General features: G+C 45.3%; 1 pseudogene; it reads right to left on the reverse strand.

The window, feature by feature from the left end:
• LOC116907241 overlaps positions 1-15,172 on the reverse strand; it is a 37,838-nt pseudogene extending 22,666 nt beyond the window's left edge.
• Positions 15,173-17,660: the final 2,488 nt, after the last annotated feature.

A 17,660-nucleotide genomic window follows, 5' to 3' on the forward strand; every position in this document is an offset into this window, starting at 1 on the left:
AGCAGTTTTTGAAGGAAGGACTATGAACAGTCATTAAGGTAGACAGAGTGTGTGGATGAAATCGTGGTAAGATAGGCTTGCCATGTAAAACCCTTGAAAGCATATGACTTAGCAGAGTCAAGGCAGTCGTGATGCTGTGTGCGCCTCACCACCGTCCGGCTCAGAATGTTTTTATTACTGGGGAAACACCTGTTTCTTGGAGGGCACTGCATCCCCCAAACCCATCCCTGGAAATCAGCCTCTGCTGGGGGGCCTGGTAGATTCTCTCTACTGAGTATTTCCTTCTCAGTATCCACTCCTCTCTGACAGTTGCCTTTCCTCAGATTGATTAGTTCATTTCCGGGTGGTGTATTAGTTCTCTATTCTTTTTAATGATCCATTTAAATTCTGTTCCACAAAGAGAGCACTCTTTATCAATTAATGGGCATCTGGGTTGCTTCCACCAACCAAGCTTTATAAGGGAAGCTCCAAGTATCATCTTTGCTCTCCAAGCGAAGTGGGAAATGGTTTGTACCCTGGCAAGACAAGCAGAAATGAAGCCAGCCACTGACCACGGAGAACCTGACTTATTCTCAATGCTACATAGAACATTCTCCAAGCAGAGTTTTCCTTAATCATTTGTGATGATCCCACCTTTCTTGTCAGTGGCTAAAAAGGAGAAAGCGCACTGAACACTGGCATTCCGGCTTCCTCCTGGTTTCTATTACTGTGACAAAACAGCATGACCAAAGATGACTTGGAGATGAGAGAGTTGACAGGTTATAGTTCATCACTAGGGAAGCCAAGGCAGAACTCAAGGCAGAACTGAAGCCAGGGACTGAAGCAGAGACCACAGAGAAACACTGCGTGCTCACTATGGCCTGCTCAGTTTTGCTTTCTCATATAAATCAGGACCATCTGCCAAGGGTGGCCTTACTCACAGTGGGCTGGGACCTCCCACATCAATCATCAATTAAAAAAAAATACCTTCCCCATGACTTGCCCACAGACCAATCTTATAAAGGCATTTTCTCAGCTGTGGTTCCTTCTGCCCAAATGGCATTGGCTTGTGTTGTGCTGACCCAAAACAAAACAAAACAGAAACAAAAAACAAAAACAAAGACAAAAACAAACAAAAAATGTATACGACGGGTCTAGGGGGTACCTAGAAGAGAATGGGGGACAAGGGACGTGAAGAAGGACACCAAGACAAGAGTCTGATCAAGGCGACAATTTTATTTTTCCCCAAGGCTGAATTTATACCATAACATGGGTAACAGAGGGAGGGGGGAAGTAAGAAACATTTATGCAGGCCAAAGACACAATATTCGTGTGGTCATGGAGTAGGCTGATGTTGACAGGTTGTCAGAAAGGTCACAGGTTTGTCATATCTACTAGTCAGCAGGATGTCTTTATCATATTATTATTTTTCTTGACCACCAGATTTGTATTAGTCTTCTGCAGCTGTCTGGGGATTTTCCATGAACTTAGTCATACTTAATTTTAACATCAACAATGGAGGGCTTCAAGGGCATCGCTCCCAACATCTCCCCCCTTCCTCATAGTCAAATGAAAAGGTGGCCAAATGGCCATGCTTGTCCTGGAATGAGCCCCTCGGGAACTGCGTCTGTCTTAGGTTGGAGTGATATTTGTCACATAGCCAAGAGAATCTTGTGGCCAGGGTCCGTCATGGGATAAGGCAGCGGCTAATGGCGGCCGTCCTGTCTTAGGCCCTTTATTCGTGAATATATCACTCTCTTACTCGTCATTGACTGTCCAGCTCAGCACGCAGGGGTAACAATTCATTGATTTTTCAGCAAAGGCATCAGGACAGCAGGCAGAAAAGAATGTTGGCCTCATTTGGCTGAAGGACAAAAATGTCCTTGCCTGGGCTGGGAGGAGATGTGTAGGTGAGCTTGGCCATCATCAAAGCATCCTCCATAGCTAGCCTATGATAATATACCTGAATAGGTTTTGCTGCTATATTATCTACCTGTTATTTAACAAAGCTGGTTAAACTATTAAATGTTCAAGTACCAAAAGATATAACCAAAAGAAGGCCTACTAGGGGGTTCAACAGAGACCAATTTTGATATCAGTTCTCAGCTTTTTCTCTTTCTCATTTTCTCTTTTCCAAGCCTTCTCTGACTTTTTTTTTTATCTCTCTTTAACCATATTCTAAGACACAGGAAGTATCCAAGCACTGCCTTTCTCTCACAAACCAGAATTCACTGTGATCACTCAAAATTGAGAAATTAAAGGTAAAAAGCGAATCAGAAATAAGTACACTTGTTAGCATATACGGCTTACATAAAAGGGGGGCCAGACAATTGTTCTTTTTGATTAATCTCTGACTCTTAAAGACAGTGTGGGTCAAAATTAATATATTCAGATATACTTAAAACACTGTTCTATTTTGGATAGATGTGGAAGCTTAAAAATTGAATGAATTTATATGATTATAAATGTTTACCATGAAATATCACAGAAGGGATGCCACCAGGCAGAGAATTACAATTTTAACTGATATTAAACATCTTAAATAATTTGGAGAAACCTCAACATTGAGTTATAACCATCAGGAAAAAAAATAAAGACATAAATATGTATCCTGTGCATGTTATGTAAGAAATAAGCAAACCTCAACTCAGTACAGTACAGTATCAATAACTGAAAGTTAAATAATATGTTGATACATGGAAGGAAAAGATAACATGTTGACTGCCATTGTTGACATTCACAAAATAATTCCAATAGACAATTCAATTTGGGTTCCTGCAACAATCACAATTGCGATATCCAAAAAGTCACACCCTATAAAAGGTATCACATAGCAGAAGAATACATATCTCAGCTGTCCCGGAGTGGGTGGCAGAGCTTCCAGTTCTTCTTGTGCGATGGCAATGGGCTTGAAGCAGTGCAGTTCTTTGAGCAAGCAGCTCTTCTCGGTGGAGTGCAGGCTGTAGATGAAGTCGAGTGTGCACTGTGCCATGTTTAGTGCCCTCCTGGCCTCCTTCTTTGGATCAGTGCCCAGAAGCCGAGGAGTAGGAATGTACAGGCTCTTTTAACAATTTTATGGTAAATATAATCCCTGTATCAGCACCTGATTGAAACATTCTAAGAACCCAAGTATATCTATGTGTCCAATCCAGGTTTCAAACCGCGGAGGCAAATTTAATATTTAAGGGGATGCACCATCCCCTTGTTTTAGAATTAGAACCTTCACAACGGGAATCTGGGACATGTATATTATTAGCAGGACGAGGTGTATTATAAGTCAAACAGCACAGTGTATTAGGTGATAAAATTCTTAAGAACAGGGGGATGGGGCCAGGCAAGAAAGCTAGGGGGTGGCCTGTTGAGAGCTGGTGGAATAACCAGATCAGGTGACAAGTAGCATTCAGTCACACAGCTAAACGAGGAAGCTTTTTGGGGACAAGAAGGCCAGTGCAAAAATGAGCACAAGCTTTGTGCCTGTGAAACAGAAAGGCTAGCAGAGGGGCAGCCTGTCTGTTACTGGCTATCTCTCTGGACTTAGATTCTCCCTTAAGGAGTACTTTCCTTTATTGTCAGCTCGGTGGCTCTGCCTCTCAAGAGACCCAGCCTCCAAACGTCACTAGGCTTCCAGTAAGAACTAATAACAAAAAGATGGAGAGATGGTTAGGACCTGGGTGCTAGATGCCAAGCGGCTGACAAAAGAATTGTATGACTTGTCCACTTTAGCGGGGGAAGTTTCTTCCAGGCTGTCAGACACGCCTGGCGACCTTGAGCCAAAAGAGCAGGAGAAAATAGCATTTGAGTATTGAAGGAGGCTCGCCCAGGAGAGTGTGATCCGATTGAAGCCTCAGGTATCAGAGAGTAAGCTATAGTCAGAGATAACTGGTTATAAGGAATCTTTCTGCCACCATTCCTGAGGCAGGAGTCCACAGTTGAGCAGGGCTTCCTGCTTCTAACATCCAATGAAGAGATTGCTAACACTGGAGTACTGACCTTTAATAGAACTACAGCCCTCCCAGGACTTCAGTAGCAGTCCTTCACCAAGCTGTCTCACTGGGTTAGAGGTCCATGGAGAAGAAAACATTGATCCTGACCTTGGCCACAGCCTCCAGTTGGAGTGGGTTGAAGAGCCCGTGCCAAGACTTTCTCCTCTTACCATCCTAGAGTAAAGCCTGTTCTGTCTGGCAAAACAGAGTTCCTCGCAGTCTGCTGCAGACTCTCTCTGAAACTACTTTAGGGGCTCCCCTGCCCCCCAACCTGGGGCATTTTGACCACAGGGGCAGGAACTGACTGCTGCAGGGATAGGATCAGAGGCACTCTCTATGTCAATGATGACTAATGGCGAAGGTGACTTAATGCTGGAGATCAACTCTTCTCTTAGAATAGGGCCAGCAGATAAGGCAGGCTCCCTGGCAGAAAACAATTTCTCTCAAGCAAATTATTTCCAAGTTAAGCACCAAGAGGACCAAGTAAAACTTTTTGACAAACAAAACAAACAGTTCCATGATTTCAAACACAGTTGTCAGCCCAAGTCCAAAAACGAAACCAAAGCCAAAAAGACACTCGACAATACCATAGAAAACAAACTAGACAAACAAGACCAAGACAAGGTGTCCTATAACCAATTTCCACAGATGCCTGATACCTTCAGTACCTGGCCCAAACTGCAGCTTAACCTTGGCTGCTTCTGGGATGAGGCGGACCATCTGACCCCACCTCCCAACGGGATTCCAGAGTGTCCTCTAGATTCCCTTCTCCTCCTAGAGCATCCTTTAGGGCCTGTGGCCTGTGACAACTAGCACATCTGCCTGTCACAGCCGTAAGCCCCTCACAGGACCCACAGCAACCACCAAGGGGACTCTAACCCCTCTCTGGGGCGGGTGGGGGGACTTGAACCCTTCAGACAGCAGACGCAGACAACACAAGACAACATGAAACAAAGACAAGACATGACACAGAGACAAAACAGAAAGTAACACAGAACACAAAACACAGATTTGCTCGAGCTTACCTCCGATCTCTTTGCCAATTGTGGTCTGTGGGGAGCGCAGTTCCTGGCAGGTGCACCAAAATGTTGTAAGACCCCATAGTGGCCTCACCTCAGGAGCACCACCCACAGAGCACAGATTGACAAAGTGACCGCTGCAATAGCATGAGGGTATAAGGTTTTCAGTCCACATACGTGGGGTTGCTCATCCATACAGGGAGAGGCAACCTCGAACCCAAAAAGCACACAATTTTTATTCATTACAGAGGGCAGACTTCAGCAACAAGGTTAGCTGATCCATTAACCAATCACTAACTCTGCACTATCTATTGTATCAATTGTTCCCTCCTGGGGGAACTGTGGACAACCCCCCAAACCAAACCAAAGCAAAACAAAACAAGCAAAACAAAACAAAACAACAAACAAAAGACAAAACAACCCCCCAAAACAAAACAAAACAAAAAACCAAGCAAAACAAAACAAAACAAAATATTGAATCAGCACACAATGTATCCAGTTCCTCATGTTCCTACCATGATGAACCGTGCTCTTCAAACTGAGCCAGAAGAAACCCTTCCTTCCTTGAGTTGCTTTTTTGGTCATTTTTGTCATAGCCGCGAGAAAAGAAATCCTTGTGTTTTACTTGTGTGAAGCTTGTAGGTTTGGTCATTGGGAGCTGGGTGGAAACCTAGCTCAGGTCCACAGGCTCAGCCAAGAGCCTGCACTGGTTGTTACTGTTACAAGCGGATCACTGGGACCCTGCGCGGAAGCAGCCCTGTGCGCAGCCCTGACTTAAATGCCCTCACTCTTCCCAATCTGTTTACAGGAAGAAAAGGCCAACATTTCACACAACCTTTCCAAGAGCCATTTCAGAGAAGTAGACCTGCAGCCAACTCTGACTGAGCCTGAATCTTTAGTCACTGCCCTCTCCAGGATAAAGTTGGCAAGTACATCTGTGGCCTTCTTCCTTCTAATACCAGAATTAAAAAAGAGGTATGCCCAGTATGGCATTTATGCACACAATAAGGATCTTTATGGATATACACTTAACATTAGCACCTCACCACTGGGGTGTTGGTGGTGCTGTTGGTGTTTGAGACAGGGTTTCCCTGTACATCCCCGGCTGTTCTGGAACTCACTCTGTAGGCCACACTGGCCTCAAACTCAGAGATCCAACGGCTTCTGCTTTCTGAATGCTGGGATTAAAGGTGTGCACCACCACACCAGGCCTAAAACTCACTACTTTTGATGACATTCGATCCTTAGTTTGGCTTCCACGTCTTGAGACATACAAATCTATAGACCACTCTCCCCAGCCCAGGGAACATCCACTGTCCTCCATCTGCCTGAAACCAGCAAGTCAAGGTGGAGCTTACTGTTTCCTACACCCCATGGACCTTTAAACAGCTCTGCTGCTCCCTGTTTGAGTCAGTTGTGTGCTCTGCCTCCCAGTGTTTCCAGGGACACAAAGAACTCTTGAAGCCAGACGCCGAGAAGCCATCAGAAGCAGCACAAGGAAAAGATACTTGCTATTACCAGTCATCGGATAGGCAAAAGCTAAGGCTGCAGCAACATGCTCCCTGACGGTGGTGGGTGTCTAGAGTTATAACCCCAACAGTGTCCGTGTTGACAAGAATGTAAAGCCACTGAGATGTGTGTAAGTTGTGGAAGGGACCTATAGGTGGTTTCTTCTTACCATGGGTTCCCAAATTTCCATTCTTAGGCTTTTAAAAAAAACCACATATGCACATGGATCCCTAGACACAAATGCACTTCACAGCTTTATTTCTTATCCCAAACAGAAACCAACTCAAACATCCACCAACTGAGAACTGAGTGTCAAAGGGATGAGCTGGAGGCTAGAAGGGGAGGCGCCATTCTCCTTTCAGGTCTGTTGCTGTGATGAAACACCTTGACGATACACCACTTAGGGATGAAAGGCTTGATTTTAGCCCACTCTCCCAGGTTACAGGTTACAGGTTACAGCGGCTGGCTCTCGGTCACAACTGCAATCAAGAGCAGAGAGGAATGAATGTGCACAGTCATTTCTTGCTTGCTTGTCCTTAGCTGGGTTTCTCCATCCTTATACGCCCTGCCTAGGGATCAGTACCACCCACAGTGGGCTCCATCTTCCCTCATACATGAAGACATTCCCCCACAGATGTGTCCACAGGCCAATACAGTGTGGACAATCCCTCATTTAGACTCTCCTCTCAGGTGATTTAGGCTGTGACAAGTTGATGACTTGGCAGCCATCACTGTAAGAGCAAATGGTTAAACATGAGATGCTAGGATGAAACGTTAAAAAACCCAGAACTTGGTACAATAGATATATCACAACTAAAATAGGAAAGATAGGCTGCGCATAAGGAAAATACATATTTGATGTAATTTCCAGTGGCAGCTATGATACTTGAGAATTTAAAAAATATACAAATAAAATTAAGTGTGGCATACATTCCTGCAATGGAACACTGCTTTGCTTTATAAGTGCATGAACTAGTGATTTATAGAACGCAAATGAACGGATTTCAAAAAACTATGATGAATTAGTTCTAGAAAAGGAAAAACTGTAATGAGCAAAAGCCTATCAGTGGTTATCTGAGTCGGGCTGGTTAGGGGTGTCGTTTACTGAACAAAGAGTGTGTAAGGTGACTTTCCGGATGATGGGAATATTCTGCTTTGGTTGTGGTTTCATGGGTGCATATAAAACTGCCAACATTTATCAAACTGTGTACTTAAATAGATTCACTTTAATTTATGTGAAGTATATATCTCTCTAAAAGTTGATTTAGTGGACCGGCTGAGGTTTAAAAGTATTTCTCCCAATTTCCCCATCTAGCAAATTGATTATTAACTTCTGCTAATTGGACTTCAAACACTGCTTTGCCCGAGTCTGTCGGCTGCACGGCTTGGATCCTCCGCTCCCTTGTACCAGTATGAACTTCCTGTCCCTCCTCTCTGCCACTCAGGCTCCCCAAATATTCTCCACGCTCCTCATTGTACCCAGTCACACCCTGATGACAGCTCCTCCTGGTGTTTCCACGAGCTATCTTTGACATAGTTCATGAGGCAGAGTAGTCCTTTCTTCCTCCCTTCTCCTTACTTTATATACCCGAACACGGGGCATTTCTGGAGGAGATGAAAAGGGAGGTATTTAGGACCACCGACACCCCCCACCCCAGGACCACTTCATAAACTTATCCTCTGCTTAGGGTAGCTGGACCCACTGCGTGTTTTTCTCTGTTGTTTCCTATTTGTTTAGCTCAGGCAACTCCACCTCTGTAAACATTTTTTTTTGTGACTACCCAATACTCCTCCCACCAAGTGTCTCAGAACCAATCTCTCACTTAGCTGACTGGGCTATACACATATGTACATACACACATGACAATAATAGTTAGAACAAAAGAAAACAGGTGGCTGGAGAGATAGCTCAGCAGTTAGGTGTACTTACTGCTCTTTCGGGGGACCTGAGTTCAGTTCCCAGCACCTACAAGGTGACTCAAATCTGTCACTCCAACTCCACAGGCTCTGCCACCCTCTTCTGACCTCCTTGAGCATTGCACATACATGGTGCCCATGCATACATGCAGACGAAACACCAGCACACATGAAATACATGAGTCTGACTTTTTTTTTTAAAAAAAGAACATGAATTCAAGGGGTCATAGGAGAAGGCGGGGGGGGGAGGTAAGATGTAAACGCAGTGCTCATATATGAAGTTCATGAGAATAATGAAAGAAGAGAAAGAAAACAAAGTAGGGTTTTATGTTTGAAGCAAAGAGAACAGCACTAAAATTTTCCACACATTTGAGTACTCCCAGAATGCTCACATCCCATTATCAGCATCCCCCATCAATGCGCTGTGTCAGACTCAAGGATCACCCCCAGCTGATGCATCATTACCCTCAAGCAGGCCCACCCGTGTAGCCATCTTGCACTCCAGATAGTAGCTACCACCACAATCATGCCTGATCAGTCTCTCTGCTCTGGCTTCCTTTCTGTCTACTCCTCCCTCCCTGACCCCATTCCTGGCAGTCTCTACTTCTCTCACTGTCTTCAAAGCCTATCCATTTTCAGAAGATTGTGGAGCTCCAAACTCCCTTATAATGGCTGGGGCTGTCAACTTGACACACCTTACATGTCCTGTGGGCAGGACCACTCCCTGAGCAGGGGATTTTGGATTGTGTTGAATGAGGGGTTCAGCTGAGCACTGGCAACATTAGCCCTGGGGTTGTCTTAGGGTCTTACTGCTGTGAAGAGACACCATGACCATGGCAACTCTTATAAAGGGCAACATTTCATTGGGGCTGGCTTACGGATTCAGAGGTTTAGTCCATTTCACCATGGTGGGAAGCACGGCAGACGTGGTTCTGGAGGAGCTAAGAGTTCTACATCTTGATTCCAAGGCAGCAGGAAGTGAACTGAGACACACTTCCTCCAAAATGACACACCCACTGTAAGGCCACACCTCCTCATAGTGCCACTCCCTGTGGACCACACCATGAGTCTATGGCGGCTATTTCTATTTAAATCACCACAAGGACCTTTCGAAATTCGGAAATTATGAACAGGAATTTACATATACTTTTTTTCCCCCAGAACTTCAGCGTGGTATTTCAGTAAACATCAAGGAGGATAATTTTTGGGGTACATGGCAAGTCTGTGGACTCTTGTCAGAAACCCCTGAACTCATTTTCTGAGTGACCTCACCGTTTTGCATGTCCATCAGCAATGAATGACACTTGGTTCTTCCTCAGCGTTGGCAGCTCCATGGTGTGGTCCGTTGCCATAGCCACCCACATATCTGTTCTCCGACTGCCTCTTCCCTCCCTTATGCTCTCAGTGATGCTGTAGACCATTCTTCTAAGCGTGGGGTTCATCACACTGAATCCTCAGTCAGGTCCACCTGCCCAGCTGCAGTCCACGTTCTCTCTCAGCACCACCTGCCGCCCTCCTTTGTCCTCGTTGAGAGCTACAAGAGAGGGACAGCCAAAGGGTTTTAGGCTTTAGAACTCATGGCCCATGGGTTGGCGCAACCACAGTGGCTGTGCCCCTGCATATCCTGAAGACTTCATGTTGTTGTGGAGTTTGGCTCAGCTTGCTGCCCTCATGCCGCAGCCCTCATAATCTGAGTTGTGTGGAAACTGTAAGGGGGTCTCCATCCCCTCAGTGGGCCATGTCATTGGCTCCGACAGAATTAGTGATTAATTAATGATTCACCACTCTCAGAAGGAACTTAGAGAGATCTAGATTGTTAGCGGTGAGCACTGCCCTTAGAAAGACTTTGGGGTTATAGATTGTTAGTAAAGTTAGGTCAAGATGCTTTTGCTAGTGGCTTTGACATAGAAAATCTTAGGGAACAGTTTAGAGTTCCGAAAGGCACACTTTTGATTATTAAGCAAAAGATGTTTTTAAGGTCAGGGAACAAGAACAATGGTAGCCCAGCCAGCACTTAGCTGATGTATCTTTCTTGCTAATGCTGGACTGATGATCAAAGGTGATTATTAATTTCTTGTACTCATTCTTGCCCTCGGCTTCCTGATATGATTTAATAAAATATTGTTAATGAGTAGAAGTGTACCCTGAGGATATAAAATAGAAATGATGGATTGCTTTTTATATAAAAGCTTAGATTTGTGTTTCTTTTAAGATTTTTTATATGATTAGATTTTTAAAGATAAATAATAAAATAATCGGTCTTTTCTTTGTAACTGCAAATTTCAGCCTGCCAGTAAGAGAACTGGCTGAGAAAATTACCTTATTGCTTATACTTTGTTAATCTATAACAACTTGCATAGGTATGATTATATGTGGGCTCTTCGGAATAATTTGTCTTTTTATCAGTATGAGGTACACTGTTTATTCATGTAAAGGTATTGGGGAACATATTTTTAAATAATCTTTCATTTGAAGAAAAATAGAATGTAATCACATGGTGTTTTTTGTACTGCTTGAAAGATTTTGCTGGGATGTACAAGCTGTGTGGAGGGGGTAAAGTTGTGGGACCTTTGCTTCATCCACCAATGTGTACGTATATATGTATATATGTATATACATGTATACATGCACATATGTGTACGTATATATATGTAAAGTTGGTTGGAGCTTCTTCATCCACCAGATGTGTGTATGTATATGTATGTGTATATGTAAGGTGGTTGGAGCTTGTTGAAGCTTTCTTCATCCATTAGTGTGTGTGCATGCATGAGTGTGTGTGCGTGAGTGCGTGCATGCGTGTGTGTGTGTGTGTGTGTGTGTGTGTGTGTGTGTGTGTGTTTCCCTACAATGTTTTCACTGGCTCCAGAGAGTATTTCACTCACTCACTCCTGAGAGTTTCTGCTGGCCCCAGAGAATCAAGCTTTATTCCCTCAAAGAGAAGTCTGCGGAGTGATCAATCACCAAGTCTATGCCCCACCTCAGTTTACCCCGGGTGTCAAAGTGGCCTTTGACAACTCCTGGACAGACTGGGACAGGTGCTTTTGTTTTTCACTCCTAAGGGATCATATTGCCCTCCTGTGTTTCTTTACCTCCTGTGGTGTTGTGGTTTGGATAAGAATGGCTCCTGTAGGCTCTTATATTTGAATTCTCTGTCATGGAACTATATGAAAGGATTAGGAGGATTAGGAGGTGTGGCCTTGTTGGAGGAAGTGAGTCACTGAGGGTGGGCTTTGAGGTTTCAAAAGTCCACGCCAGACCCCACCCCCTCCTCACTACTTACTAATCAGGAAGTAGCTCTCAGCTACTGCTCCAGAGCCATGAGTACAGTCACGCTTTCTGTCATGATGATAATGGATTAAGCCTCTGAAACTGTAAGTCAGCCCCAATTAAATGCTTTCCTTTATAATAATTGCCTTGGTCATGGTGTCTCTTCACAGTGACTAAGACATTCCCGTTCAGTATTCTTCATTCACTCGTGAGGTTATCCTGATGGATTGGTGTCTCCCATCTCAACTCTGTGTTCTGAACAAACCTGGCTCTGTGTGCTTGTGGTTGTTTTCCCGGATATCTGGACCATATTGGGAACAAGTCCTTATAAACATTCACTAAATAGTTACTAGGCCACTAAGAAATGGATTAAGAAAAACAATAGCCCCACGGTTTGATACAAGCCTAGTTTCTGAGCCATGGATGGAGAATCATTTTCTCTGAATGAGCAAGAGTCAAGGACACTCTAAATTACACTCGAAAGTGCCCTGGGAGGCCAGGGAACATATCCCGTCCCAGAGATCAGAACTTGGCAGTTGCAGACACCTTGTTGGAAGCCAGCTGGCTCCCAGCATTTTGGGAAACACGGTGGTATATTAACTCTCAACGGCAAAGTCCAAGGGCACAGCTATGTTGAAGGGCAGTGTGCCTGACTGAAGCCAAACGGCCCAATCTCCAACTGTGTCCTATTGCCAGTGACAGTCTCTTGAGGTATGTGTGGCTGATGCAGGGCCACACTGCCATTAGGCTAGGAGGAGCTGGCCCAAAGACAGTGGCCTGCTGCCTGTTTGGGCACTCGGTTCAGAACGTGACCTTTCTGGGTTTTTGTGTTGCCTTTGAAAAATACCTTTGTATAATTTAACTTCAATTTGGTATTACATTTGTAATTTTTTTCTACTTTATTGTTTGTAAATTATTAAGCAAACATCTAAAACAGAGCTGAGGTTAAAAGGAATGTACAGGAACATTCAAGATTTAAAACGGAACAGTTAGAGCCCAGAGAGAGTTTGCTAGTTTAGGGTATAATAGAAGCCAGAAGTTAAAGTGTTTTCTCTTTGGCTACTACAAATCATTTCAGTGCTTTAGTCCTAGCACTCAGGAGGCAGAGGCAGGATCTCTGTGAGTTCAAGGACAGCCTGGTCCACAAGACAGCCATGGTTATTACACAGAAAAACCCTATCTTGAAAAACAAATAACAGACAAAAAGGAAAAAGAAAAGAAAAAGAAAATTATTACAACTTTAAAAGCTAAAAAAAAGCCTAAAGATTCCAGAAAATTCCTAGTGTTATAATCTGAGGTAGGAACGGAGCCCTAATGCATGGGCCTTGAAAGACAGTTATGGACAAGCAGCGGTCCAATAGGACAGACAGGTGCGGGATGGGGAGGTGGTATGGGTTAGGCTGGGAAGGTGCCTTGAAGGGTACAGTGCTTGCACCTGAGTCCAGATCCCTGGCTCCCACATGAGTTGGGTGGGAAGGCAACTCAGGTTTCTAACCTCAGCTTTGGGAGTGAGACAGGTATATCTCTCAAGCTTGCTGGCCTGCCAGCCTAGCTCAACCAAGGAACTCTGGATTCAGTGACAGACTGTCCCAAAAGGAATATGGAGAGTAATGGAGTAGCCCAAAGGACTTCAACCTTTGGCTTCTCGTGCACACACAAGCACATATGTGCACACATATACAAAGGATTGAGGAAGGGAAATCTCTCTCTCTCTCTCTCTCTCTCTCTCTCTCTCTCTCTCTCTCTGTAAAAGAATTATATAATCAAGATGGTCCACACAAATGACACAAAAGCTTGGTATTTTATTTGAAAGCTATAAGTTTCGACTGGGCAGGTTTTGAGCTATTCTAACTTACATCTAATCCACAGGTCCCGTATTACTTGCTGTTTAAATCTCATCTGGGTCATTTCTGTTACATCAGCCTGTCCTCAGGGGCCACATCTCCTGGCCATGTGCGTATGACCCATCTGGCTCATGGGGGCCTCCTGTTCTCTCTTCCTTCTCCTCTTTTCTCTCCCTAGACCCCTCACTGGATTCTCAGGTTCTGCCTTCCTCTCTGTACTGCCCAGCCACAGACGCCAGCCTTTATTAACCAGTAGCTTTAAGTTGGGGAACAAGGTTTACATAACGAAGGCCACTGTACAGGAGAAGTCACTCCTCTGGGCGCAGCCAGATTTTGGAGTTCACAATTTAGCATTTGAATACATAGCAGCACCAGACCAGACCAGTAACTGGCTGTCAGCCACGGTTATTTAACCAGTCAGAGAATAAGAGGAACAAGGCTTACATAGCATCATTTGGTGTACCCGAGGATCCGCTCATGGGAACAACCAGATCTCGGGGTCCATTGTTTAACATTTGAACACATAGAGGCACCAGACTAACATTCCCTCACCTCTCTGTCTGCCTTGGCTGAAATACCAATTTTTCCTGGCTTGGGCATCAGCATTAGCTTTTCTGGTTCTTGGGGCTTTGAGCTAAAACTTAACAGCAGCTCAGCCCTCTGAGCTAAGTTATACTGCTGGCTTTTAAGACCTCTTTAACCACATGAGCCAATGTCTGTACTAAGTTTCCTCTTACTGTGCCTATATATTTATTGGTTCCCTTTCCCACGGGAACTCTGATTAATACAACCACCATCTATGAAAATACCTAAGCTTCATTGATGAATGGGCAAGAGGCCTGCTGGGTTTGAACTGTGAAGCTGTTACCTGTAGTTTGAAACGTTACTTGTAGTGGTAGCACGCAACCTTATAACTAGTGGGAGAGCCATGAGACTCTTCATCCGCTGCTGGGGAGGGGAGACTCTCTGACCTGTCCAGGTGCCTGCAAGTCTGCAAACCCTACAGGCAGCTCCAGCAATGTCCCTTGTCAGAGTTGTCACACAGTCTGGAACGGGCTTTGCACTGATGCAGCCGCCAAGTCACCCCTTCTTCTGCAAGTAACTCCAAAAGGCATTTGTTGGATCACCCGGCTGAGTTGTGAGTAGAATCAATTCTTTTGTGTGTCCTCTGCGGGCCTTTCTGGGATGAATAGACATTTCTTCACGTCTCCTGAGGAAAACCACACAACGGTTTGTAACCAGAAGAGCGGAACAGAGGGAATAACAAGAGAAACAGACATACAGCCTGGGCACGAGAGGCCACTGGCAGGCATTCACTGGGGGCACCTGTAGGTATAATATTTTATGTGCACATCACTTTAGCCCTTCACTTAACCCATGCTTACAGAGAAGGCAACTGAGGCACTGGGAAGTGACTCACTCCAGACCTCGGGTCAGTAGGTTGAGGCCAGCACTCCTAGCAGGCCGACTTTATCATCAGGCTTCTCTTTGGTAGCTGGAGTCTCTGTTATAACGAAAGCAAATATAGTAGGTTGTGATTAGAGCGTCTATATTCTATAACCAGAGAGATGGCGTGGACAACCAACCCAAGACCAACAGTCTGCGCCGGCCACTGAAGGCGGGTCTTCCGGGCAGCGCTGGCGGCGCCGGCCATCCCGGCTTTACATTCCGGTGCGAGGCTCTGGCGGTGCCTCAGAGACCACTCGAGTACTGGAGTCTGATGTGTCCGGCTGCACCCTTGCTTTATTTTCTGCTGGGCTTCTCAGTGGCTTTTCTGGAGTGTGGCACGCCTTCCGCAGTTTGGAAGGGGCCGGCTATCAGAGTGAGGGAGAGGGGATAGGCTGGTCTCTACCCAAGTGTCTTAAATCTGTGGTATTCTGAAAAGGAAGAGCCTCGAGGGTATGGAGGAGGCCAGGTCCGTCCGCCTCTGCTGCATTTACTGGTCAGAGCCCAGGCAAAGGAACCTGTATTCACCATCAAGCGGTCTCTGCTTTACTCACTGCTCTCTGAGGCTCCGTTCTGGAGGCCAAAAGCCAACTTTGGAGATGTCAGTGCAGAACATACAACACGAGGCCATGCTTTCCAGAGGCAGCCTGCCAGTGATGGCGGGTGACCAGCTACACTTGGCAGCGAAAGCCACTCAGTCCTCCCCCAGCCAAAACAGAGTAACTGGCATCTTGGAGGTGGTTCATCCACACCACTATGGGTTGGCTCACTCCCAAATGGACTCTCCAACAGGGACTCACCACACCTAAAGTGCATTTCCCTCTTGAAGACCAGAACCCTCTCTGCTGCAGTAAGGCTAAGCCTCGGAAGCTTACAGGATGCCAGATCGTGCAGGCTTCCCATGTCCCATTATTAATCTCATCTCTTACTAACCCCGATAAATGCTTTGTTCTTCACACCCAGACTACTCAGGGCAAAACCCACTTCCTCTTTGGGATTCAAATCGCCAGCATTTCCTTTGTTTCAGGAACTATGCTGCACCCCTAGGTGGACTTTCTGTCACCAGGGCCCTTTGTAGAAAAGGGAAGCACAGAGATGGGAAGTGGCTCTTTAAAGGACACACAGAGAGGGATCGTATCTCAGGCCACGTTGCTGAACTTTTCGCTCATGAGAGGTTTTGGAAGGGATTATTTAAATATTTGTATCTCTGTTTTCTTTCCAAATGCATCACAAATCCCACGAGGGGAAGGGACCGCAGCTAACCACTGGATCTGTAGCACTCCGTCACGCATTTGGGAAACACGTATTGAAGAGTTATGTGAACCAGAGATCACACGAAGCATTTACCAGTGTGGGGTTTTCCCCGTGGAAGTTCTCGATCCCACCCCAGGGAGGTCAGTGGGGTACCCCAGAATTACACGGGCTGACCTACGTGACCTGTGGCATTCTTGGCCATTTAGACAGTCACAGACTAATAACATATTTTATATGTACACGTATCTGATTCTAAATGTAGCTAACAAACATACTCTTCTCTAAAAATAAAAAAAAAAAAGCAAAATGTCAATTAATCAAGGGTGTGGTATATATCCTGTGCATAAAACCTTTGTTCCTGCCTTTTGACTCAGAGTTCCTAAATACCTTGGGATTTTTTTAAAAGAGTGATCAGAACATCTTTTATTGTAGGAGTAACTCTGGCAGACCTTAAGTTGGCTAGAGACTAGAGGTGAGTCAGTAGAAAGAGCAAACCTTGGTTTGAAGCCTGAAGCTATCATCCTCTCTCCCCAAACTCTAGGGATGTGCAGGGATGGAGACTGAGGGGTACCTGATTGATCCTGTCATTCTATGGAGTCACCATGCCATAGGATCCTCCATACATGGGGTTTGCAGAACTCCAGGGTTGGTGAGTATGTGGTGGTGTTGAGAGTCTGGTGTACCCAGAAGGCATGGGGTACCCCATGCCCTTACCGTGAGTCTCTCTCATTTGCTGTTTTGGATGTGTCTCCTCTGTCACAAGTGGGTTGCTGTGAGTGAGGGGTCTCCCTGGGTTCTGTGCATTGTGACTTAACAGTCAGCCATCGGAAGCGTGGGACCTTGTGTCCTGGGACTGACGCCTGAGTGGGGCAATAGTGCGGGACTGAGTGTGATTTCTGGGAGCCCATACTAACTACCCATCCTATTTTTAGGGCATGCAGTTACTATCTGGAGACTCAGAGAGTGGTGTCTCAGAACAGTCTTAAGAGACTCTCGGGGAAGCAAAATACTTTTATCCACGATGAAATATTACCCCAGAATGCATATAAGCATATTCTGTCAAAACTATGTAGCAAACTGGAAAATACATAGGAGTTTGCTTTTGAAAACTGTCTTCAGATCAAGGTAAGAGGCAGGTGTTAAAGGCTTTTATGCTGAGTTTCTGTCTGCATTATTACAGAGGCCTCTTGACTCATAGTCCCAAGTCTTCTGCCCGAGCACTAAGCTCTCAGAGCTACGAGGCTTTAACACAGCAAACCAGACAGAGCTCAGCAGCGACTTGCAATTATTTTTCCATTAAATCCTAGTCTTTCATCTGGGCTGTAAAGACTGACATGACCGGTCTCCTAGCTCCTTTATGACAGGCCCGTGCCACCTCCTTTCTAATTGACATAGTAGCCCAGGAAGACCTTTCTGCACCTCAGCCTTGCACTGGCTGGTCA

Source organism: Rattus rattus, chromosome 8 (assembly GCF_011064425.1).
Source record: "Rattus rattus isolate New Zealand chromosome 8, Rrattus_CSIRO_v1, whole genome shotgun sequence".
In the NCBI taxonomy this organism is placed as follows: Eukaryota; Metazoa; Chordata; class Mammalia; order Rodentia; family Muridae; genus Rattus; species Rattus rattus.